The following is a 25,763-nucleotide window of genomic DNA, read 5'->3' as shown; positions in this document are numbered from 1 at the left end:
CCCTAACACTCTTCATCTTTGCAACAAGAGCTAACTCTTTCAGATAATCAATTCCATATTTCTGACTAAAACCCTTGACTACTAACCCAGCTTTATATCTATCCACACCACCATCAGGTTTATACTTTATTGTATGGACATACTTGGATCCCACAATATGAGCATTTTCATGTATACTTACAACTTCCCTCATTCTATTCTTCTCAAGTGCTTCTATTTCTTCTTGCATTGCACGCACCCACTTGGAATAAGCCTGAGCCTCAACAACGATCCTGAGAATCATAGAGAGAGATGACATAAAACATTTGTAATTTTCACTTAGTTTGGAATACAATATAAAATTACCAATAGGATATTGGACACATGACCTGGTGCCCTTTCTGAGAGCGATGGGCAACTCTTCAGTAACAACTCCCTTTCAACCTCCTTCAACTGACCCCTCCCAAGCCAGACTTGGATCTTTCAGGGAAGGTATACAATTGGGATTAGTGTCATCCTCAAGCTCTATTTTAACCGATTTCCTCGTCAAATATACCTGCCTAAATAAGTGGTCATGCTGCCCTCCATTACCAATCATGTGATCATCACACTCTCCTGTAGTACCCGGCTGGCCACTGATGTTAGGATCAAAACATCCATTAGTTTTATACTCTAGAAAGTCAGTAAATTGAATCTCTTTTTCTGGAGAATACTCTTCATTCCTCCTTGACAACTCCCCCTGAAGAGGATTCACACCAAAGAATGGGATAGGTTCCAAAATATGACATATTTTGTCATATAAATACGACCAGTCGAAGGGTCTAGATACTTGTATCCTTTCTAAGTAGGAGAGTACCCAAGGAAGACTCCCTTAATGAACCATGGGTCAACTTTTTTAATAGTGGGGCTGTGATTGTGAATGAAGCTGACACAGCCAAATACACGAGGTGGAAGTGGAAAAGGATCACGACCAGCCATTAACATAGAGTGCAACATAGAGCAATTCAACACCTGACTAGGCATATAGTTAATTAGATACGCACTGGTTAGCATAACATCCTCCCAATATTTCTTTGGGACATGACGTTGAAAAAGGAGGGTTCGTCAACAACTAGTGATTTTTTTTCGTTCAGCAACCTCATTTTGAGGTGGGGTATAACTGCAAGAAGTTTCATGAACAATCCCTTTATTGAAGGAAACTATTGACATGATGACACACATATTCACGTGCATTGTCAGAACAAATGGTTTTAACAGAAGCACTGAACTGTGCTTCTATAAAAGTGATAAAGGTTTCGATGTCATTAGGAACTTCACTACGATTCTTCAACAAGTAAACAAAGGTGATCCGAGAATAATCATCTATAAATGTAATAAAATACTGAAAGCCATGACAATAACGTATTCCAGAAGGTCCCTCACATCATAATGTATTAAAGCAAATGTTGTATTAGAACGACTTTCAGAAACAGGGTATGATGCCTGGATATATTTGGCCAAATGGCAAACTTCACAAGATAACAAGTTCACATTAATATTAGAAAACCAGTCAGGGAACAAATGTCTAAGCAAAACAAAAGGAAGATGCCTGAGCCTCTCATGCCACCGCATAATGAGCTGAATATGATCTTCTCGACTCTTCTTTGTCCTACTAATTGCTCTAAAAAGAGCTGTAACAACACGCATGGGTAGCTGATACAATTCCTCAGAAACCAATCCAATCCCAATCTTCTTCCCTACCACTAAGTCTTGTAAGATACATCGATCAATAGAAAAAATGAGTCCATAGTTCAATTCTTTCGTAATCTTACTAATCGACAAAAGACTCAAAGGGAGGTGAGGGACATGCAATGCATTATGAACCAATAATTTATTCAATAGTGAGAGACTTCCTTGGCCATGTTAGCATATCAGATCAAACAAGCACCCAATCTGTAGCTGATTTTCAAAACGCATCACATAGACAAAATCATGCTAAGGAGAATGGAAATCAACGATCCCTTGATTACAACAACAAGAAAAGGAAAACTATCAAACCTGCAAAAGGAATTAAATCCCAATGCATGAATCAATCAATTTGTAAACCAAAGGAAAGATATATTTCCAAGATTGACTTGATATAACATTTCCGATATATAATAATGGAACCTCACCTAGTGAGATAAGGTGAGAGAGGATCGTCGTGGATGTAGGATAACAATACTCCGAACCATGTCAAATCATGAGTGACTTATATTTTCTATGCTTGAATTTTATCATGGTATCAGAGCATACGTTCGTTGGAAACAAGTCACGAAATTTGGCCAGTGTTGTCAGCTCCGATGACGATAGGGGTCGAGCAAGGCCTCTTTAGAATCGTCTACATCTGAGGATCCTCCTTGCAAAATTTCAGAATTTTTGGAGCAGGCGTTGAGGAGATATGAATTTTTGAACAACCAACTGTTGCTATTAAACTTCCTACGGTGACTGAAACTGAATCCCATATTTCCCCATTTTTGTTTAAGAATTGGGATTCGATGTCTCTCTAGTGGATCATTTCGACCCTTGTTGTCATTTAAACCTTTTGAAATTGATTGAACTTGATTGGGTTGTCTGTGCATTCACTTGCGTTGGAGCTTGATCGACTGGAAATCGGCGTCACTCTGCTGCAATTTTGTATTGGCGTGTGATCTCATTGCTGCCTCCTCAAGTTCATCTTCTACCGGTTTTGGTGGCTTGAATCTAATATTGATACTGATACTAAGTCCTTTGGTTAGTGCTCATTTTTCATTAGCTGGCATCCTCATCTTCTTGGCTCACCATGGCGTCAAACGGAGATCTAACAAGGACGTCATTGCAAGGTACTACTCTACAACAATATTTGAACATCAAGTTGAGTGCAAACAAGTTTCTATTATGGGAATCTCAATTGCTACCTCTGCTATATTCATATGATTTGTTTGGGTTCATTGATGGCTCTAAACCTTGTCCAAATCAATATATCACCAGTAGTGATGGAAAATCCCAATCCATTAATCTTGAATATGTGACGTGGATGAAACAAGACCAACTTCTTTTAAGTTGTATTATTTATTCACTGTCAGAAATAGTACTTGCACAAGTTGTTGGGCTTAAAACGTCATATGAAGTATGGACTGCTCTTAAAAGGTCCTATGCTGCCCATTCTCGATCTCAAGAATCTTGCAACTCACGGAACAACTGCAAGGACTTCGGAAAGGGAACTTAACTATGGATGACTATTTCTATAAAGCCAAGATGTTGGCTCACAAACTCGTTGTTGCTTCAAAGCCAGTAGAAGAGGAAGATTTAATTATGCATATCCTCAGAGGACTTCCTCGAGAATACTCAGCCTTCAAAACATCTCTGACCACTCGTGTAGATCAAATATCTCTCAGTGATTTGCACGGCCTTCTTCCCACACAAGAGATGCAACCTAAAGAACAAGATCTTGAGCATGAAACGTTTGCCCTTGCTGCTCATTATGCCCCACCATATTCAGCAGTTAGGGAAAATTTTGACAGAAGACAGCCCTCAACGCTCCAAAGGGGCCGTACTAAAGGCCGAGGCAGGTCTGATTTCGGACATGGTAGATCTGATTACGGTGGAAGAAATTGAATTATATGTCAGTTTTGTGATAAAATGGGCCATAGTGCCAAAAACTGCTTTAAAATAGCAAGGAAAGATAACACCAGAGCAACAACTACCAAATTTTTCATTTCTCGAACAACCAAACCAACTCCATGATACTCATCGTACCACCACACCAATACCCATTTTTTTTACCTATGATACCTCCCACAATGCAACTCTATCTCAAATCAGCCACCACCATCATCTCAACCCAACCCTACACATGACCCAAATGCCACTCCAGCTATACCTCTTATACTCGATGAGTCAGCCATCCCTCCACCTACAGCCGTGCCCCCTCTTCGAAGCCATAGCATAATCACCCGCTCCCAAGATGGTATGAGAAGACCAAAATCCTCATTTTCAACAGCCTACCCACTTCTCACTGCTCTTGTCACCCAATATTACAACGACCAGGAACCAAGAACTTATGTTCAAGCCCTCAAGACAGCCTATTGGCAAGAGGCTCTGGCAAAGGAGATGCAAGCCATTCATCAAAATGGAACATGGACTTCTGTTCCACCTGACCAGACCTTTACCATTATTGGGTGCAAATGGATCTTCAATATTAAATGCAAAGCTGATGGAACTTTGGAACGTTACAAAGCTTGACTGGTCACCAAAGGCTATGATCAAATTGAAGGCATAGACTATTCTGAAACATTCAGCCCTGTTGTAAAGCTAGCTATTGTATGCATGGTTTTATCACTCGCTACTTCTCTTCGTTGGCCTATAAAACAGATCAACATTAATAATGCGTTTTTTCATGGGGATTTTACTGAAGACGTATATATGGCTCAACTTCTGGGATTTGAATATCAAAATCATCCAGGTTATGTGTGCAAACTTCATAAAGCACTCTATGGACTGAAGCAAGCCCCAAGAGCCTGGTATCACTGCCTAAGTCAGTCACTACTGCATATGGGTTTTAAAATGTCTCACGCTGACAACTCATTGTTCATCTTAACTACATATTAGGTTAGGATCTTTATCATGGTTTATGTCGATGGTATCCTAATCGCCGGGAACTCTACTGATCAAGTTACTAAGTTGATTCATCGTCTTAGTACAACCTTCTCTCTCAAAGATCTCGGTCCTTTACATTATTTCTTGGGTGTTCAGGCCATTCCAACGTCAGAAGGATTGCTTCTCTCACAAAAAAAGTATATTATTGACATTTTTACCTTGGACAAATATGACTGGTGCCAAGCCTATCTCTATGCCTTTATCGGCAAATTCCTCACTAACAAAGGTTGGAACACCCTTTCCAGAAGCCACTCTTTATCACGAAAGTGTTGGGGCCCTTCAATATCTCACCATCACTAGACCTAATCTATCCTATGCAGTCAATAAAGTGTGTCAATTCATGCACACTCCTACGACTGAAAACTGGAATGCTGTAAAACACATATTACGCTATGTTAAAGCCACCGTCCATCATGGCCTTCTCCTCAACCAAAACTTGTCAACTCACCTACATGCTTACTCTGATGCAGACTGGGTTGGATGTCTAGACAATTGCAAATCCACTGGGGCCTATGCTATCTTCATTGGCTGGAATTTGATCTCTAAGAGTTCGAAGAAACAACCCTCTATCACCCGATCCTCCACTGAAGCTAAGTACCAGGCAAACGCCAACACTGCTGTAGAGGTCCTTTGGCTTAAATACTTGTTACAAGATATGGGCATCTCTCTTTTAGAACCACCACTTCTTTGGTGCGACAACATTAGTACCACCTGTATGACGACAAATCTGGTTCTTCATAAAAAAAGTAAACATATTGAATTAGATGTACACTTCGTTCGAGATATTGTTGCCCATAGACAACTCTCTAGAAGACACATTCCTGCCTCTCATCAATTGGCGGATCCTCTCACCAAAGCTCTACACACAGGTGCCTTTGTTCGAGGATGGTTCAAACTCAATGTTCGTTCAGGACAATTGAGTTTGAGGGGGTATGTTAGCATATCATATCAAACAAGCACCCAATCTGGAGCTGATTCTGAAAACGCATTACATAGACAAAATCATTCTCATAAAAAGGAAAAAAAGTTAAGGAAAATGGAAAACAACGATCCCTTGACTACAACAACAAGAAAAGGAAAGCTGCCAAACCTGCAAAGGGAATTAAATCCCTACGCATGAATCAATTAATTTGTAAACCAAAGGAAAGATATCTTTCCAAGATTGGCTTGATGTAACATTTCCTATATATAATAATGGAACCTCACCTAGTGAGACAAGGTGAGAGAGGATCGTCTTGGATGTAGGAGAACAATACTCCAAACCACGTTAAATCGTGAGTGACTTATATTTTCTATGCTTGAATTTTATCAGGCCAGCCACCATAATAGAGGAGCCATCAGCAAGGGACACTCGATCTTGGCCAGAAGAGAGCTTATACTCATGAAAAATCTTGGCATTTTCGGTTATGTGGTGCATGCACCAGTGTCAACATTCCATTCTCCCACACAAGAATTACCTTCTTCACAACAGATCGCAAGAGCATGGATGACCTTCGCATCGTCTAATGACTCGCCAGGCTGACGGTTGAACTTCACGTCATCTGATGACTCATCTCGTTGTGTCTCAATGAGACTCAAATAAGCACGAAGCTCGGTGATCTGATTAGTGGAAATTTTTTGCTTCTCACCAGTAGTCTTGGAAACGCCAGAATTAGTAGGTTTCTTCCCACTAGAGTTTGGTTTTTGGTTATGTTTTTTCTTGGGATGAAGATCCCAACAAAACTCAATAGTATGACTAGTTTTCTTGCAATGAGCACATTTTTGGGAAGAACAAAGAGACCCCATAGGGCCCCGGCTAACCAGTGCAGACCGCTCATTACCTAAGGAACAAGACACTTCCCTGACATGCTAAGATGTTGCTGCTCTTTGGCTTCAATACGAGAGTAGACGGCTTCAATTGCTGAACATATCTCCTGAATTGAGGATTTGGATTTTTATGCCCTCAAAATCATCATTCAGGTCGCCTGGAAGCACAAATATCTTGTTATTCCATTCCTTGGTCTAGTATAAAGTTTGGTCTTGAGGGCAGCTCCAAACATCATCAGTATAATAGTCTATAATAGTCTAATTCTTCCCACTTAGATTTCAAGGCAGCATAAAAATCAGCAACCAGCCTATCACCTTGCCATAGAGCATATACATCCTTCATCAACTGATACACACGAACATCCTTTTTCTTTTGACCATACATTTGCTCTAAGATTACCCACATGTCTCGAGCAGTCCTCTTACCAAGGATAAGAGGTTGAATATCCGAAGACATAGAATTGACAATCCAAGTCTTAACCTGATTGTCTTCAAGGAACCATGTGTCCCATACTGGATTTGTTGCGAGTGGTTCAGCCTTTCTTCCATTGATATAGGCAATCCGTCCATGACCGGCAACTCCCATAATAATGGCAGCAAGCCAACGCATGTAATTATCCTTGGTAAGTCTAATAATAGTGACTTGAACCAGAATACTTTTAGTTTTCGAGGCCCCGACATCCACACAGTCATTTCTAACAGCTGATGAAGCAGATTCCACCATCACAATGCAGTTATTGAACAATCAAGAATCCAAGAGAGTACGCCTGTGACATGCACTAGTGCAGATTGCAACACAAGAGGTTCCTTCAGGCAAAAGCTAAACAAACAACAACTGCACAGACAATGACAGCTGCACAGAAGGCTGGGTAAGAGGCTGCACAGAAGGAGGTTATCCAGGTGACGGGGTGAGAGACTGTGGCTGAGAAGAGGGGTCGGGCGACATAGCAGAGAGGTCAGGCGACACCTCGAGCGACAACAGAGAGGTTGGGTGACACCTGGAGCGACAGTAGAGTTGAGTGACGGCAGAGGGGTTGGGCAACACCTCGGCGACAACAAAGTTGGGCGATACCTCGGTCAACTGCAGAGGGGTTGGGCGACATAGCAAGCTCAAGCAAAGGCTCGCGACAGCTTGCATGAACAAGCGGTACCTCTATTCTGACAGGAGGTGGTAGCTTTATTCAGATGGGTAGTAGCTACTGGCAGCAACTCTAGCGGTAGCACGGTGGTGTCTGTTGTTCAGGCGTTGGCAGCAACTCAGGCGGACATACAACTCGAGCACAAAGGCGATGGTAGCTACTGTTCCAGCAGTAGCGATAGCAAGGCAGACAGTGGAGTGGTAAACGGTGAACGGCTTCGACCCTATGTAGTTTAGTTGGACGCAGTGTGACTTAGGTGAACAACAAACAGTAGACGCCTTGCAGCTCAATCGACGGCGAACGACTTCAACATCAGACGGTGGGCAGCGTTCTCATATAGGAACAACACTGGCAATGGCGGGCTCTGATACCATGTTGAAATGGTAGAATCAAGTAGGGCAGTAGAAAATGAAGATGAATGTAACGTTGCAAACCATTGAGGGCAGTAGAAAATGAAGATGAATGTAACGTGGCAAACCTTTGACTCGAGGGAAGAAAAACCACGACGGAGATGATTCCAATGCCCACTAGCTGTTAGTCACTCTCTCGCTCACTTAATTTCATTCATAATCAAAAGTTAGGGTTACAAGACATATTTAGGAGACACAGTAACGGGTCGGGTCTGGACCCAAACCCGACCCAAACATATAGTTATCAACGGTCTCAAAAGGGGATCCCACTATCATCATTCGGCATCTGGGGTTGATGATTAAAATAACATCAACAACTTGGTAGCAGCAAATTGGCAGCTATATAGAGGGACTATCTTGGTCACGGTCAACCTACTAGATCTAGATTGTACACGTGGTGGTGGTGGAGTGTCGCTCATAGTCCTTGTTGTCGTTCAGTCTAATCTTATACTCCAAAACATTTTGGATAAATAAATTTCTGGCTTCTGATTCTCCTCTTTATTATGTGTCATGTGCTTCTTGAGCCATCTCATATCCTCATTGTTCCCTAACTAATACTCTGTTTCTAATAGGTAAAAGCAAAACAATTGACAAACCAATATGCCTCCCAAGAGAACCAATGTTAGTGACAATGCCAATAAAGAAACTAGAACAGGCAGAGAAGTTGAATTGATACTCTTAGGAGTTATTAGACAAATAATTCATCAAATGATGTAAGAACCAAGTACAAAAAATCACAATGCACATATAAAGAAATAATCTTGATTGCTCTCAAGCAAGAGAAACAAGAAACAATGACAATGATGTGGCAAGAAAGCAAGTAAGCAATGAAAGAGGTATAGTATTAGAAAACTCCACTAGAAGAACTCCTGACCCCATACAATCTTGAATCAAGCAAATGAAAAGGTTGTGAGAAAAATCCACAACCGAGGAAAGAAGGTTCACTCAAACACAACCTTCTATGAGGGCCTAGATGATGAGGTTCTAGAAGGGCTCCCTAGAAAGTTCAGCAAATTCAAGGGAACTAAGAATCCTCATACCCATCTTGGTATCTTCTTTGCTGAATGTAGCAGATTCCACCATAACAATAAAGCCCTACTTATTTGCTTCCCTAGGAGCCTGGAAGGAGAAGTCACCCAGTGATATATGAAAACTGTTGACCAAACACCGATGAAGTACCCTTTTGAAGTGGTCAATGCTTTCATAGAAAAATATGAGGCCAATCTCTCTGCGGTATCCACATTGGAAACTCTCATGAGCCTTCATCAAGAATTGAGAGAATCAGTTCGAGATTACACTTAAATGTGGTGAGTAGTTAGTTTCTCCTATGTTCAAAGTTCGTGCACACACCATGATATTTGGAGTATTTCAAGAGGATATAAGACCATCTCATCTCCTAGAAGTATAAAAACTTTTATGAGCCCACATGGAATGTAGAGAAAATTGAGAGAGCCATGAAGTTGGGTTACCTCAAAGAAGAGATCAGTCAGTTGTCAAGCAAGAAAGAACATAAGAAATCTCGGAAAGCTCACGCCCATTCGACTTTCACTATAAAGACATATAGCACTTCAACCATGGGGCCTTAAACTCATAGATTGAGCCAGCTACCAATAAAGAACCAAATAGAGGCATTCAAAAGGGCAGAACAAGAGGTATAAACTTCATAAGGCCCAAAAGCTAGACCAAAGGTAAAAGATTCACTCCCATCGAACATGACAAAGAAGAGCTCTTGATATTTCTCATAAAGCAAAATTTATGTCAGTTACCCAGGTGGCGGAACCTCCAAAAATAAGAAGTAAATGTCAAGACCAGTTTTGCAAGTTCCATAGAGCCTTGAGACATTATACAAATGCTTTCATAAGTCCTAAGTGCATCATTCAAGTGTGCATTAACAAAGAAAGTTTAGTGCCAAAAGAGATGCTCCAAAGCTAATGACTGATCGTTTTCCTAAGCATAAAGCGAATGAAGTAAACACAATTGCTGCAAACCACATCTGGCTATGCACCCCTGAATAAATGATTGCAATGGCCATCACTTATAAGCTGGCCGCACCAGATGAAATAATGAGCTGAAGCCCATTTTCAAGCTGGTTTACAGTCCAAGAGGATCACTAGAATGGAAGAGTCAGGCAAGCAAGCAAGTGGTCAAGTAGCCTAAATGCTCTTGAACAGAAAAAGAAAGAGCAGAAAGTAAAATTCCTAATGTCCCGGTCAATGTGTCAGTACTACAATTGATGAATGTTTCCTTAAAACATTGCCAGGTACTAGAAGAAGTATTGGCAAAAATCAAGCTGAAACCAAGCACCACTCCAGAGACACTTTCTCAGACAGTAAATTCAGTAATGGCCAATGCCCCTATCACCTTCATTGATAATGGTTTGTCCAAGCCACACCAGTTTCACAATAATGACTTATATATTGTGGTACATGCTCGTAGGCCTCAAGGAAGAATATCACATTCCAAACAACATGGGGATTTTTGGCTTTGATCGAGGCAGGCAAACAATGAAAGGCATGCTTAATTTGGACCTTTGGATCAATTACATGGTGCACTCTATCCTTTTCTGTGTGAAATGTGCCACCCTTTTACAACCTGCTACTAGGTCATCTCTGGATTCACAGAGCAAATGGCATACTGTCTGCCTTGCACCATATTATAAAATGAAGCCATGTGGAATAATCATCACAGTGCTGGTTGAGAACCAAAAGGAAAGGTTGCTACAACATATGATAACCCAGGCCTACATACAATATCTAGTTCCTCAGTATATGTGGCCGTGAACAGATCTATTTGGAGGATAGTTTGAAGCATCTCGGATTAGAGGAACAAAAAACACAGGTGAATCATGTCGAGTGGAAAGGTTCCACCTTTAACAAACCAGAAGCAACAATCTGCCTTGCATGTCTCAAAGATCACCCAATGTATAAGCATTTTGCTGAAATCCTCAAAGGGTTACACATAATGATCAGTATAAGGTACAAATCTTACAAAGGTCTCGGAGCAAAAGAAGATTGGACCACTTGAACATCTTCATGGGCAGATAACCAACCAATATAATACTACAAGACTTTGATACAAGAGAAAAGTTTATGACAAAATGACCAAGAAGAAAACATGAAGGAGCATGCAAACTGAGGAAATTAGGTTCACAATTAGAGCGTTCTGCTTTCCTTGCTTCAATGTTGTTTTTGCCACTATGTTTCATAGTCCTTGTCGATCTTTTGCCACTATGTTTCAATGTTCTAGTTGCAAGCAATTGCTTGTGATTAAGAAGACCAAGCTGCATCAATCTCTACTAGTGTTGTTGATCCTTCAACATGTTCAACACTGAGCAGGTGTCTAAATGTGCAAGTGAAATGATACAAGTATCCATAAACTAATTCACAACGATTAGCATTATTAATTCAAATGTTCATAGGATAAATCCATAAAAAATTATGTGGTTTTTAATTCTAATTTTGACAAATCTTGTAATTTTTAAAAAGTCTTCAGGAATGTCTTTATATGTTGTCTTTGCCAGATCATTACTTTACAAATAGTTGGGTAGTAGATAAAGGTGATTATTCTAGTAGTTGTAACAAAATAGCTTTAATTTCTCATCCTGTAAATGGGTCCCATTTAATCTATGATGTTCATATAGTTTCTAACTTGAAACACTAGGCTTTTTGGCTGAAATAAGCAATGTTCTTGGTGTCAATTGCCTCAAGTGACACAATTTCAATCCATTTTGTTATGTATTTCTATGTATTACACTCTCGGACAAACATATATATCTACATTTTTTTTGTAACAAGTTTGAGATAACCATCACTATATATAGCCAGAATTACTTCTTGAAGCACATACCCTATTTGAGCAAGCACAATTTCTTTTTTATATACCAGATTATGTTTCACTCAAGGTGTACTCTAGATAATTAAAAATGGAGTGATAAGGCCAAGGAAATAAAAATGGCCATGTGGAGAAAGGCTCAAAAAGATACTATTGAATGGAAATACGCAACTAGTGCATTGATTTGACAATTTATGCCCCTTTTGACAAATCATTGACAATATTTTTTCATTGTGGTCAAGTAATATCCTGCTTGTTTGAATGATTTGATTAAGTAGTGTTTGATATCCAACCTGCTCTTTATAGATTCTTGTATGAGCTTTTATTAAGAGTTATTATGCCGATACAATTGTTGGGGCTATGTGATACAACATAAAGGCTAGAATGATACCTTGATGGACATTTTTCTATTGATTATTTTTTGTATAGATAGTAAAAAACAGTAGCTTGAAGGAAATTATGGATGTCATAGAATTATGGTTTGTCATGTTTAGCTGCAGCATATTGGCCTAAGCTCTCTATTCACAACAAGGAAGCTCAAGGCCTTAAACTTCAAAGAATTGGAGAGGATTTCCTTCTTAAAAAGTGATAATGGATGCTAGGTTAGGTAAGCTGATGGCTTCCCTTTTATTTGATATATACAATGCAATATGCCTAAATGCAACAATCATTTGTACTATCTTTAATTAGAAGGGAATTAACTTTGTAAGGTATGATATCACCATAGATTCTTTGGACCCCAAAAGCCTACATGCTTATAAGCCCTTAAATAAGACCATTATTTGAAACTAAGTTATGAATGCAAGAAAGATTCAATTTTCAAGGAAAAGACAACATTTCATCTTCAAGGGCATCAGGAAGATCTATCCTAATTCTTTCCATCATATACCCACGAGGCAAATATTTCACTTAAAAATCTTTCATTTCAACAACTGGCATGAGTTTTAACCATGCATAAACGTTAAGTATCTATCCATCATGGTGGCAGTCCTAGGCAGTGGTCTTACTAAATACAAGTTGTAGTATTCCAGTTGAATACTCCATGGCTTGTTGTATCATGATGCAAAAGAAAGAAGTGATCTCACAAATTTTCACTTTAGGAAATCTCTTTGAATGCCATAAAAAAAATAGTAAAGGAAAACAAACTTTGTATTTTGTTTTTTCATGGTCAACATGTAAGGAAAAAATGTCATATTCCATGATATTTGTTCACCATGATGCTGTGGGTGCATTACATATGATGATTTGAGGTCAATTATAAGATTTTAAGAAGACCTTCTCTTTTGCTATATTTTTAGGACTTAGATTGTGTGAACCAATCTGTTCTTGATCACCAATCTGTTTCTAAGTTTAATTTTTCCTTTTCATTTCACCATCATTGAGTTTGTGTTTTCCCTTCCTATTGCCAGCTTCATACTTTTCTTTTGGATGTATTGCCAACATAATTGTAATTGTAGCATTTAGATAAGAACCACTTTTGTGACTAAAGTCACTTTTATGAACCATTTTGACTTACAAAATATTTTTCCATGTTGAAGTGACATTTCTGCCATCATATTTAATTCATAAATATGTTGATAAACTAACCAAACCATTACTAGGACAATGGTTTGACATAGCAACCATGTCAGATAGGAAGGTGTGAAATTCCCTAGAAAAGTTCTTCCATAGAAGGAGTCAAACAGTCTACACCAATATTTGAGCCATAAAAGGGATGGCGGGGGGGGGGGGGGGGGCTTGAGGATAGACGGAAGAGAGAGATAGAGAGAGAGTAGAAGAACATTAATCAACATTACTAAAAATAAATCACTTCCAATTGCAAATCCTTTTCAATGGATCATGAGACAAAGTGAGAAAGCGTGAGAGTTTGACTTTTTGATCATGCTTCATCTCATTTCTTCCCACATTGACTTCTCTCAGTTGTAGGCATCATCTTCTCCTCTCTTCTTTGATCACATAGGGAGCTCCATAGATGATGACAACTTGAATCAGTCAGTTTCCTCTATTTCCTACCATTTCCCTTTTTGATTATTTTGTTATTTCCCAAAGAGACGAGAAATGAATGAATATCCCTTTGACCATGACAAAGTCAAAGTGTTTATAGAGGAGCAGGCTCTATAATTGTCATACTAGGTTTTGACATGTGGTTTTCCTTCAATTTTTTTTGGTGCCCTTAGATTATATGTTGGAAAATGAGCCATTTATTTCAATACTTCTAGGTTGTGGAAGATGGCTACAAACTAATAAGCATCTTGTAGAAATATTTTTTAGTGACAAATTATGTTGGTGCATGTGATAATGTTGGTGCTATGATGAGCAAGAATGAAACCCTGATGTTCAATGTTCAAATACTAAAGCCTGTTCGAAAGAAACCAACTTTCTTTGTGGAGGTTCAAATTTTGCTATGGCTGAAACTAGAACAGAACATACTGGATCCTAGATATGGTCATCATTAGTCATTTTGAGTGAGAGAACAAAGAGAAAAAAAAAGCTTTAATGAAAAGTTGCTATTTCCTGCTATATAGTGGGCTGGGTTTATAATTTGTTTTAGTATATGATGTTAGTTTTGGTAAGTCTGTCTTTAATAGTCACCTTTATATTAAGTTTTATACTGTTTTGTAATTTCCTTCACCCACTCATTAGTGTTGTTTTTGCTTGGTACTTGTAAGAGGCAGGTGTTTCATCTTAGCTTCAAGCTTATGGTTACATAAGATGGATTGTTGGTGATGAAAAAGTCTACACAAGGGTGAAGCATAGTTCAGTTTCTTTAATGATATGGTTTTAAGAGGAAAAAGGATGTCGCAAAATGTTACTAAAAAATCAGTAAATGTTAGTAAAAATTTGGTAACAACTCTTTGAGTATATTTGATTAAGAAATGGAAAATCAAGATATTATTGGTTTCGTCCTCCTGTAAGATTTGAACATGAGGCCTTCATACTAAAGGAGGTTTGGAGTTCAACATATGGAATGTATTTCTTGGGCTTAATATATGATATAATCATCCTTGCTCCAGGTTGTCAAACTAAAAAGAAAATGTTTGGAAAGTTATCAAACAAACATGTGCAACGTATGATGGGAATAGTACTGTCTGCAAGGAAAACGTTTGGAATAGTACTGCCTGCAAGGAAAATGTTTTCAAATGAAATATTGGGAACTATACTATCCATGATGACAATTTTGCAAGATAAGATGAAACTTGAAAAAATTATACAACATGCATTGGTGCAAACCTAAAAAAAAGAGCTATCACAAAGTATAGAATGTATTTATTTGCTTGAGCTTATATGTTCCTTTAGTAATGTGTATATTGGAAATTTTTTTCACTAGTTAGTTATTTCAGCAACTATTTATTTGGGCAGTTTAGTCACTAATCTAGGGTTTCGAGTAATATTGTAGAAAAGCCGATTTTCTAGGGTGTGCGTTTTGGAAGTGTGAAGCACTTTGCTTCTAAAGAGTGGCAAAAAATTGTTATATTGGAGTTTTTGTTCTCCTAACAAAAGCTTGCTTCACTTGTTATAGTCTCAATTCTATAATAGATAGATGCCCATCATTGTCTTTTCTTATAATAAGCAAGTTATACATTGTAGAGTTTTTGTTTATTGCTGAAAATGTATATTTAGCATCATTTATCAGCAAATCTAGCAGTTCTTTAGTCTAAAGAATGTAGGAAGCAACTTTCTATGCACATCAATGTGTCCTTATATCTATTACTATATCTCACCAATCTTACCACTTGAACTTTATGGGTATTAGACTGATTTTTCGTAGATTTGGTTTTCTGTCCTTGTATTGCTTATCAATAAAATTGCTTTTGTTGTAAATGAATTTTAAAACTCATAGATTTTCCTCCCATGGATTAGAAAACATATGTCATATTTGTTGCTGGTGCACGGCCAACATGAACCAATCTGTTGCTCCCAAATTCAATAAATCTGCATTACACTAATATTGCCCACTTCTTTAAATTTAAATGTTCCTTTTGGTTTTGTTCAAAATTAGTTGTAAAATTTGGTTATAATAATAGATACACCTAGGAATTTGATGTTATCCAATTACAATGTCATACTTAAGATTATTACTATAAAAAAGTTGTTTGTTTCACTCACCATGACACTCTTGTGAAGTATGTATTTTGTAAACTTTGTGCAAATGATTGAATTTCAATGCATTGGTAACCTTCTTGTATGATGATTGCATGATATTGCAGTGTGAAGTTGTACCTCATTTGTAACTTTACAGTTAATCTATAGGACTAGTGATTGTAATTCTGTGTCATACCCTCTAGTAACATAGTAGGCAACCTAAATGGCATAGAGAGAACATGATTAGAAGCTCTTTCAAATTTGTAACATAGATCTTCTAAATTTTGAGATTAGGAAGGAGGACACTTAATACATAATATATTGCAGGACTAGGGTGAGGATCATTTGGGGTTCAAAGTGGGAAATGTCCGAAAGGAGTTGTGTAGTTGTATAGTTGTGCCCTTTCTCTATGTTAGGAATTCAACAACTACTCATCCTGGCTTGACATTATATGATTTTTTTTCCCTCAATATTTTATTATTTCTTTTGCAGATGCATGCATTGTATACATGTTGAAGATGTGCTAGTGAGTTTGTCCAAGGTGGTACAAGTACCCACTTGTGCAACCCATTGTTGAGGTGATCTTTGCTTACTCTATTCTAAACAAAACAAAGGTTTTGACTTGAAAAGTGTCAATGTTTCTAGGAATATAATATTTTGCTTCCTCTTGTAAATATGTCTTCATTCATCAACATATCTCAATAGCCAGTTTTGGGTAGGGATGTTGATTATCTAATTACCTTTACAGATCTTTATGATCCTAGTTTTGAACTATGAGTTGGATGACATACTTTATATGACTATTTTATTTGCTATTTTATATTTATCATCATTAGCTGTTTATTGGCAGTTGGGCACCTTTTGATATGAAAACTTTGTTGCTCCTTTGAAGCGGTACCCATCAGTTTTTTCTCTTGATTTCATTCTATTAGAATAGGCTCTAATAGAAAAAGATTGCTAGAAGATGCCATGCCAGATGGTGCCTAGAAGATATTAAGTTTTATGATATTTTCATAGAAGGAGATAAAAAAAATGAAAAAAAAAATGATTGTGATAGCTCAAACCCTTTCTTGTTTGCAGGACTTTAGTACCTAATGGCCTGATAAACTTTTTCCAAGGGTAAGCTTCTTTGGACATGGACTCATCTAATTGTGCCAACAATCAGCGATGCATTGTGAAGGTTCATGCCCTATGTGATTGAGGCCTGCTTCCATGGGCTTTTTGTGGTTGGCTTCTCACTAACTATAACTATGGTTTGATAGCTAGAAATTACATTGTACTTTTCACCATTTGTAAGGGAGTGCAAGGCATAAAAAGTTACTAACCTCACATACATTGTTGCAATAAACATGGTGCTCAATAGTGCCCAACGTGTCATATCAAGTTACAATTGCATATTCCTAAAGCTAAACTTCAAAATATATATAACATGAAATATCAGGCAATAGAATGAATATTTTTGAACCTGAACATCTTTTTGTTAATTTGCTAAAATTAGAAACTTTTTGTAGAGTATTTATTATTAATCATACAAGAAGTATATCAGTTTGTGTATATTTGTGTACCATATTTTATGGTAAACAACGACAACTCCCCATATCTTTCTCATCAAATCCTCATAAAAAGAATACTCAATTGGGAAAAGCTAGACAAAATTGATTTCATGTTTGATTTTCCTTAAGCATAGATATGCACTTACGCACTTGCCTTAGATGGTACATGTAATTACAATTACTACTATGTATTTCTCTCTAACAAGAAAGATGAAGAATGTGTAATAATTCATAAAAGGAAAAGAATTTCACTCTTTTTTTTATGCCTAAACAAAATTTTATGCCTTAGCAAAGTTGTTTATCCTTTTAAAATATATGATTATTTATTCATCCACAAACTTTTGACTATCTTCAAATTAAAACTCATGTTGTTAAAGACACAAATGGATTATATTGTTGGATATTTTATAAAAATCATACACAAAGTGCAAACAAGTTGGACCGTGGTATGGCATTATGTAAGCTCCTATGCATAAGACTTGCAGTTTTTACAGTTACTTGTACATACAATGTAGTTGAGATCTCATAATCAAATTTATGTTTACCCAATCAACTAAATTAGATAGATTGCATAAGAGAAGCCATATTGATGGAATATCCATCTATGTGTTTCATGAAAACAGTCTCTTTGAGCCTCTAAGTTTGACGTGTTTTCTGATGGTAATGTTTGAACAGTTAAGGAGCCTATAGGTCCTTGACTCCTGCATATGCCTTGAGTCGAAGTGTGTGTTGTTTTCTATACGCTCTTTGGATATTATGTGCTAGTGTTTCCACAAGGATATTTAATGTTTATTTTCACTTTAGATGCAATGGCTTTGAAAGGTAAGACATCTACTTCTTTGCTTCCATAGAAGTAGTCGTGAACAATATTTAGTAATTGCAAGTAAAAAACAATCTACCATGTTCTTGTTTTTTCTTGTGATTCCATTAACATGTACATTTGTGCATAATTTGGTGCATTTTAATTGTTTTATGGTGGACATAGATTAATATAAATAAATGCATGATATTTTCATTTCATATTTGTTACTATATGTGTGGCTCCCACAGGTTCATTTAATAAATAGATGTAGTATACCTTGCGGTGAGAAATATAATCTATATACCTTGTGGTGACATCCAACAGTGCAGATATGTACCAAAAGTCATCACCACAATAGGTTTCTTTGTTGGCAGGCCATGTAACACTCACCATTTTAAGCTACATATATTTAACTCCTAGTATAATTGTATGATAAACCTGGTAACTTGATTTAGAGATAAATCATTTTTGTGTTGAATTGAGATGCTTTTCTATGGATTAGAACACCTTGGGAAGATACTACAAGAATCATGACATATAACAATGCAATTTTAATCATCATTACTATTAGTGTGGGGCTTCTCAAATACACTTCTAGTATGTGTTACTAACTTTACTTTCTTCAACATAAACTAGTGATGCGTAAGGATAACCTCTCTTTTAGCACCATAGAAGGATCTAGAATTAGAGAATTACATCTTTTTCCATGCAAGCGGAAACTTGCATTAGAAAAGCCTGCTTGTAGAAGACGAGTTGATATGATCTTTACAAATGCACTCCTCCTTGCATTAGGGAATAGTTTCCTCTTTTCAAACAAATATGTTTCCTATGTTAGTAACAACCTACTAATGCCCTAATTTGCAAATGCATTTTCATGCTGTCTTCGGGAACTCCACTACAAAATTTCTCCCATGGATTATCCTGTTTTTAAGTGCTGCTACTTTTTCGTCCAGAGGGGAGGGGCAGGGGGTGTGGTGGGTGGGGGGCATTCTCCAGTCCTTGAGGCCTGCTCTCTTCCCTCATAGTGTGCAATTTCCAGCATTCTCCTGCAATGCATAGGGCTGCTATTGGGCTCGATCATCCTTGTGTTGTAGCTGTCCTTGAGCTTGATCATTGTATGTGCTATTCCAAAGGAAACACATGGACATATATAAATGCAACCTAATATCCTATTGATATTTTATGTCTTTTTTCTCATCGATCAAAAGTTTAGCCATCTATTTATAGGTTAGTAAATCCAAAATATTTGTTGTTTTTCTGCATAACAAATGCACACATCAATGCCTAATTCTGAAGTCAGTTCTTCAGTATGTAAATCCAAAGTATTTGTTGTTGTTAATCTGTATACTGTTGAATGGAGTCGTAGTATTATCATTTTTGGAACATCTAATGCTCCTTTTTCTCTTTTTCTTTGTCTAAAGGTTATCTTGTCAATTTTGCTTTATGGGTTTCTGCTGATTGTGTGATTTGTGTCTCCCTGCTTCGAACTGTGATAGTTGTACCTAGATTCTATGAAATTTTAGAATAGGAAACATCACCAAGGCTCTTTCCCTCGAAATGAAAGAATGTCTGCCTTGTACTTAGTGAGCAAAAAGATTCCTGACCTTTTAGATTTCATTCTTCTACTAATTCTCTTGAATCATGTAAAGTTCTAAATTGTGAATAACATATGGAACCACTATTTAAGCGTTTCTTAGCTAAGAATCTCTATTATACATGGTAGTGACATGGTAGATTATTGCTTCTTACTCTCCATTCATTTCTCTTCATTAATAATACTGATCCATTTGAAATTAATGTAGATTCTGGCTCCACACTCTAGTATCCCATTCTATTCTTGAGCCAACAGATATCTCTTCTCTAGAACTGTAGGTGTGGATTCCCAAGCATTGTGGAAATTCATATATTTTCCACATCTCAGGATGATCAGGCATCCTTTAAAAAGTTTTTCTTTTGTTTTTTCTTTCTTTTTTTTTCAATAGAGATGAGGAATGCCCATAAATTTGATTTTAAACATATAACAAGTATTCACATACAGAAAATAGAGTTGTTTAGGTAGCAAGTTATACATAAACTGCTCATTTTCATGTTTGCTTTATCCAATATGATATTTTTTTTACTATTACAGACTTTCATAGGAAAGCGAGTGAAACAAACAAAGAGCAAGGGGTTCGACCTGGAAGGTAGAAAATTATGCAAATAAAATTAGGCAAACAACATAACAAGTATGTAGAAATATTCCATTAAGGTCTTGTGATTGTTTATACAAGCTTCTGAACCCTAGTGTTGAAATAAAAAATGGATAGAACAGTGATATAACGTGGAAAACCCCCAACTTGAGGGAAAAAACCACGATTGAGGAGGTCTGACACCCATTAGCAGCCAGACTCTCTTTCTATACTAAAAACCTGCGCAAAAGGCTCATTCACTAATACATGTCAACACCTAGTTTTATTTCTTCAATAAAATAAGAACAAGTTTTATCCAAGAGCTAAGGCCATGTGTCCTCGGTTTTTTATATTTTTTCATAGATTGAGAACCGCCAACAAGGTATGGACGGCATTGCTTTTCCTTATCCCTCTTTGCTGGGAAAAAGTTTCTTTTCATCAACAAAGCTGCAGGAGATTGGAGATGGACCTCTAGAAAAAAAAATGCAAAAAGAAATTCCTTCTTGTGCCAGCTTTTGATTTTCTTATTTGGTTGTACTTGAGATGGTAAATAAAAAAAATCTCACTGTGATATCTGAACTTTGTTCATGAGAAAGACAAACTCCAATGCAAAACAGTCAAATAACCTTCACAAGTGGCAAGGTCAAGTTTCTTGCAACTATTTGTTGTAAACCCCATATTCATTGCAATTTTCAAATCTGACTTGTTAATTAATCTTTGAAAATAGATAAGCATGTATATTAACTATATGTTAGGGCTTAATCTACAGTCTTTACCTTAATGATTTGCTGATTCCCCTCTTATTCCTGCTTAATTTCTACCTCCAGTTATAGTTGATATTTATGTTATTTCTCTCACATCTTTGTTGCTGCAATTATATTTTATTGGTTCTGTAATCGATAGAGCTTCATGAAATTAGCTGAAAGAGCAACCCAAGGTTGGTAGTTTTATGAGCAGTAATTACTTGGAATTAGGCTGCATTTCCAAGCATGAATGCACAATTTGAATTTGCCATATATTATCATATGCATAGGCAACAAGTACAGCTTGTTGGACCAAAATATTAATTAATTTGGTTTATCTCTCTCCATAGACAGTAGACGCATATAATAAGGTTTCTTAATATAAACTAAATAGGTGCACTTGAAAGTCCACAAGTATACATAAGTAGTCAGCACAAAAGTTGTTTCTTACTTTGGCATATGTGAGGTTCTTAATTCATGGCTCTCCAATTAAATATAGAAGACACCCTAGCTTGACTAGTCAATGGAGTTTCAGCTATGAAATGGTTCATTCATCAACGAATTCTTTAATTTTAGTGACTATGTATATATATACCCAAGCCCGGCATGCTGTGTCGTCATTAGGATTCCAAAAAAATGCCCCTTCTTTTTGAAGAAAAAAGGGAACAACTCTTTGCCTAGAATTCATGAAGTATTAAAGAATAAAAAGAAGAAACATACACTATTGTTGTATTAAGCTCCTTTCAGTCCTTGATCATAGCAAATTTTAATTACTCTTGAGGTGCTCTACAAGATTGTAGATATGCAATATAGATACCAATGCTATAGATGCAGAATCTTCCTCCTACAAAGTGTGCCCTTGTAGGTGATAGGACGGTCAGCTAATCTAACCTCTTCTGCTTACACTGATCCCTAGGTGGGTTCCATTTCCTGAATTGTGAATAGGAGTTGCAGATGTAGACACATTCATCGCATCCACCTCATTTTGGTTGTGCATTTTATTCTGCATATGCATGCACAACATCATATCTTCTTCTCAGCATGCTTCCATACTAGACAAGACAAGCACAAAGATACACAACCAAGCACTTACATCTACCTGCTATGCATATGGACTATGACTTACAAACACACACAACATACCAGGTGTGCGTGATAAACCGTGCAGTGGGATACATTTTGCAGTAAAATAAACTGCTGCAACACGTTTGAGCAATTACCGTAGTTTGTTAGGAAAATTTACCAGTCCAGAAGGGGGGAACTCGATTAGGAAGTAGACAACATTACTCCAATTCTCCAAACTTCAGGTCCATATCTTCTCCCCAAGCCCTCCTGCACATTACAGCATGCACTACCAACAATGTCCTTCAATGCTTCCCCTGTTTAATAGAATCCACTGAGTAATATTTGTCAGTTGTATGTTTATTTATTTTCTTCAGGAAGGATTCAATAGCTTGAAGAAAATATGGAGGCCAAAGTTTGTGACTTTAAGGGGTGCATCTTCATCTTTATTTATTTATACATATGGAAGCATCAGGAGCTCTTTGCTGCTGTTTCTTTTTGGAGAAACCTCAACCGAAAGCTAATCAAGCTGGTGGTCTGCTTGTTATTATGTTTCCTTTGTCTTCTTTTTAATAGTTGAACTAGTTTTCATAATATCCAGTTTCATAATTTGCTGCCTAAAACTATGACGTTACTTTATGTTTTTTTTCTAGGAAATGTTGTTTATTGTAGGAGTGGGTGCAGATGACGTTTGTGGGATACTTGATGATGTATTTTTGTTTTTTCTTGCTTTGCCTTTGTGCCCGGTGCCAACTTTAACGTATAATGTCATGAACAATGTGCATATTTGGGCAGCAAAGGAAATCATCTTTTATTTATAACAGTTTTGATGGAATTAGGAAGATAATTTAAAACCTATTCATACCAGAGACGCAGTTCTGACTAATATCATCCAGAAAAGCAAGTTTCCCCTCTTGCTTCACAGCTGGGCTATGTATATAATCAGGGTTAAGGATAGGAGGTCAATGACAAGAAAAAAGAAAACTGGGCAATGGCATGTGGTCATGTGGTCTGACATTAAAGATGGATCATTTATCTAGTGTCATAAGGTGAGCCCACTGTTAAAAGGTTTAGTTAGGTGGTGCAGGGGCCTAGATATTTGTGGCTAACATACAATAGAAGTACTCCACTCCAGGATACTAACGAGGAGCTAGTTCCCTTTTGCTTGATGCTTGTGAGAGTGTGGAACTTACCACTACATGGTAGAACTGAGCTCAATACTTGTCAGTTGAGGACATGGCTGGGTTTATACTTGCCGAGTTCCATCCTAAGTGACCCAGTTAGAGGTTGTAGACTATATGTTGTGCAGTAGTCTACCTGAACTACCTGAGGAGCTGGGTTTCTCCCTTCCTTGCTTCCAAATTTATATCATATAGTTTGGGTATTACTAAACTCACTCATTGACAATGGTCTTGGACTTTCTTTATCTTACTTTAGACCATGCCATCGAGGATCTCCTTTTAATTGACGCCCAGTTGGAGGATTTGGACCATATTCAGGGTTTTTCCCTTACTCCATTGATTTTGATGCTTTTCAAGTACGGATCGGGTAGATGAGGGAGCTCCATGATCAGGGTTTAGTTCCAGCACATTGGGGAAGGTGTTGGGTGATGTTAATGCCATGCTTTGATTGATGTCCCATAATTTTAGGCTTTAAGGGCCCCCTTTTGTTGTTCATATGCCTCATTGTGCATTTTTCAGCTCATGTTGTATTTTACATACTTACCTACTGAAATGTATCTAATGCATCTCATGATTTTGGCATGATGGGTCTCCTTTTGCTGTTCATATGTTCCATTGTGTGTTTTTCACCTTACGTTGTATCTGACATACTTAACTACCAATATATATTTAACACATCTCATGTATATAAAGTGTTTCTTTGCTATTTGCTTCCACTAGTTTAACACTCATTATTCCATGTATCATAGTTGAAGTAGAGCAGATATTTGCATATAACAGATTGAGTGCATGCTAATTACGTGGCTTTGTCCAGGTTCTATTTACCAATGTTGTACTGTTATATTTGAATGCTTTGATTATGGGTGGCAGCAGTAGTAGCCACCATGCTATGTTCGTCACAGCGTTTGGTGCCAGACCATTTCTCCCTTAGTGTCTTGGATAGGACCAGATCATAATCATGCATTTGCCATGTAAATGTTGACCTAGAATTCAATTTTAATATTATTTTGGTGAAGCTATGATTTAATTCTCAACCTAGGTAGTAGCAAGGTATGCCTAAGAACCACTAACTATAGGTGTATTGTACTTGTAGATTAGAGATTTTTATATCATAGTAAGGATGTCACATCATACGGAGTAGTGGACACAGTAGGAGCTACTAGAAACTAGTAGTGCCCATGAAGAAGATGACACGATCGAGCCACTGGATGACCGTACTATACTGATGGAGACCCTTCGGGTGCTTATTGATTTGGTTTGAGCCCTTGTGCAACTGGTGCTTGTCCAGCCACACCAACCATTGCAGCCAAACCTACACGACCATTGCTGCCTGCAGCTGCCCCTGCCACCATAGTAGAGCCTGTACCACCAATTTACCTATAGCTGTGATGGCCATTGCAGTAGATCATGGGCCGATAATGCCACCTGTACGAGACATTCTGTAGAAAAACTTTATGGATATGAAGTTGCCTTAGTTCACCAGTTAAATACTAGCATTAAAGCCGATGAATGGTTGTAGGTGGTAGAGAAGGCTTTCATGATGTTTGACATGCTAAATATCCTAAAGTTGAATTAGCAGGTGATGCAGAGAATTGGTGGAGCACCCAGGCAAAATTTTGTTTTTAGAATCATCCAATTACAGGGAGAGAATTTAAAGAAATATTCATGGAAGCATATATTCCTGAGCATGTTCATAAGCTCAAATGAAAGAGTTTTTAGACCTTTCCCAGCAAAACATGAGTCTTGAGGTCTACATTTGTCAGTTCTATTGTATTGAGAAGTATTTTCTGAACACCTATACCATGAATAATGCCACAGCTAGCAAGTTCATTAGAGAACTCAATGGTGGCCTACAAAATGATTGCATCCAAACCTGCAACCTTAAATGAAGCAATCAAAATGGCCACTTGCATCGAGGATGTTTGGACTCATACTTAGGATAGCATTAGGAAGAAAAAGATGGCTTCTAGTGGGTAACCTCAAGGTCAAGTCAAGAGGCCAACCAAAGAGGAGACCCCTTGCTATCCAAGGATGTAGGCCACCCCTCCACTTAGACCACCTAGGGATGAGCGCTGGCTGTCATAGTACACACTACAAACATCCTTGCCCTAGAACTATAGATGCATGTTTATTTTATGAAGAATAGAGGGACACTTTATCCGCATTGCCCCAAGTGAAGGGACCATATTGAAAGACAACCCCTGATTATTTAGCCATAGTTTGTTGTTCAGTCACAAAGCAAGAATATTCATAGACACATTTATTCTGCTACTTTTTGAAGACCTTCATGAACATGACCTTCTTGAAGTTATACTCCTCTTCCAATCTCACATTATAACATATTTTGATT

General features: G+C 37.6%; 1 pseudogene; it reads left to right on the top strand.

Annotated features, from left to right (window-relative positions):
- The first annotated feature begins 10,105 nt into the window (after nucleotides 1–10,105).
- Nucleotides 10,106–25,763, top strand: part of LOC116265801 (alcohol dehydrogenase 1-like) — a 31,116-nt pseudogene continuing 15,458 nt past the window's right edge.

The sequence above is a fragment of the Nymphaea colorata genome, chromosome 12 (genome assembly GCF_008831285.2).
Source record: "Nymphaea colorata isolate Beijing-Zhang1983 chromosome 12, ASM883128v2, whole genome shotgun sequence".
Classification (NCBI taxonomy): Eukaryota; Viridiplantae; Streptophyta; class Magnoliopsida; order Nymphaeales; family Nymphaeaceae; genus Nymphaea; species Nymphaea colorata.
This window is presented reverse-complemented; position numbering and strand designations above follow the sequence as displayed.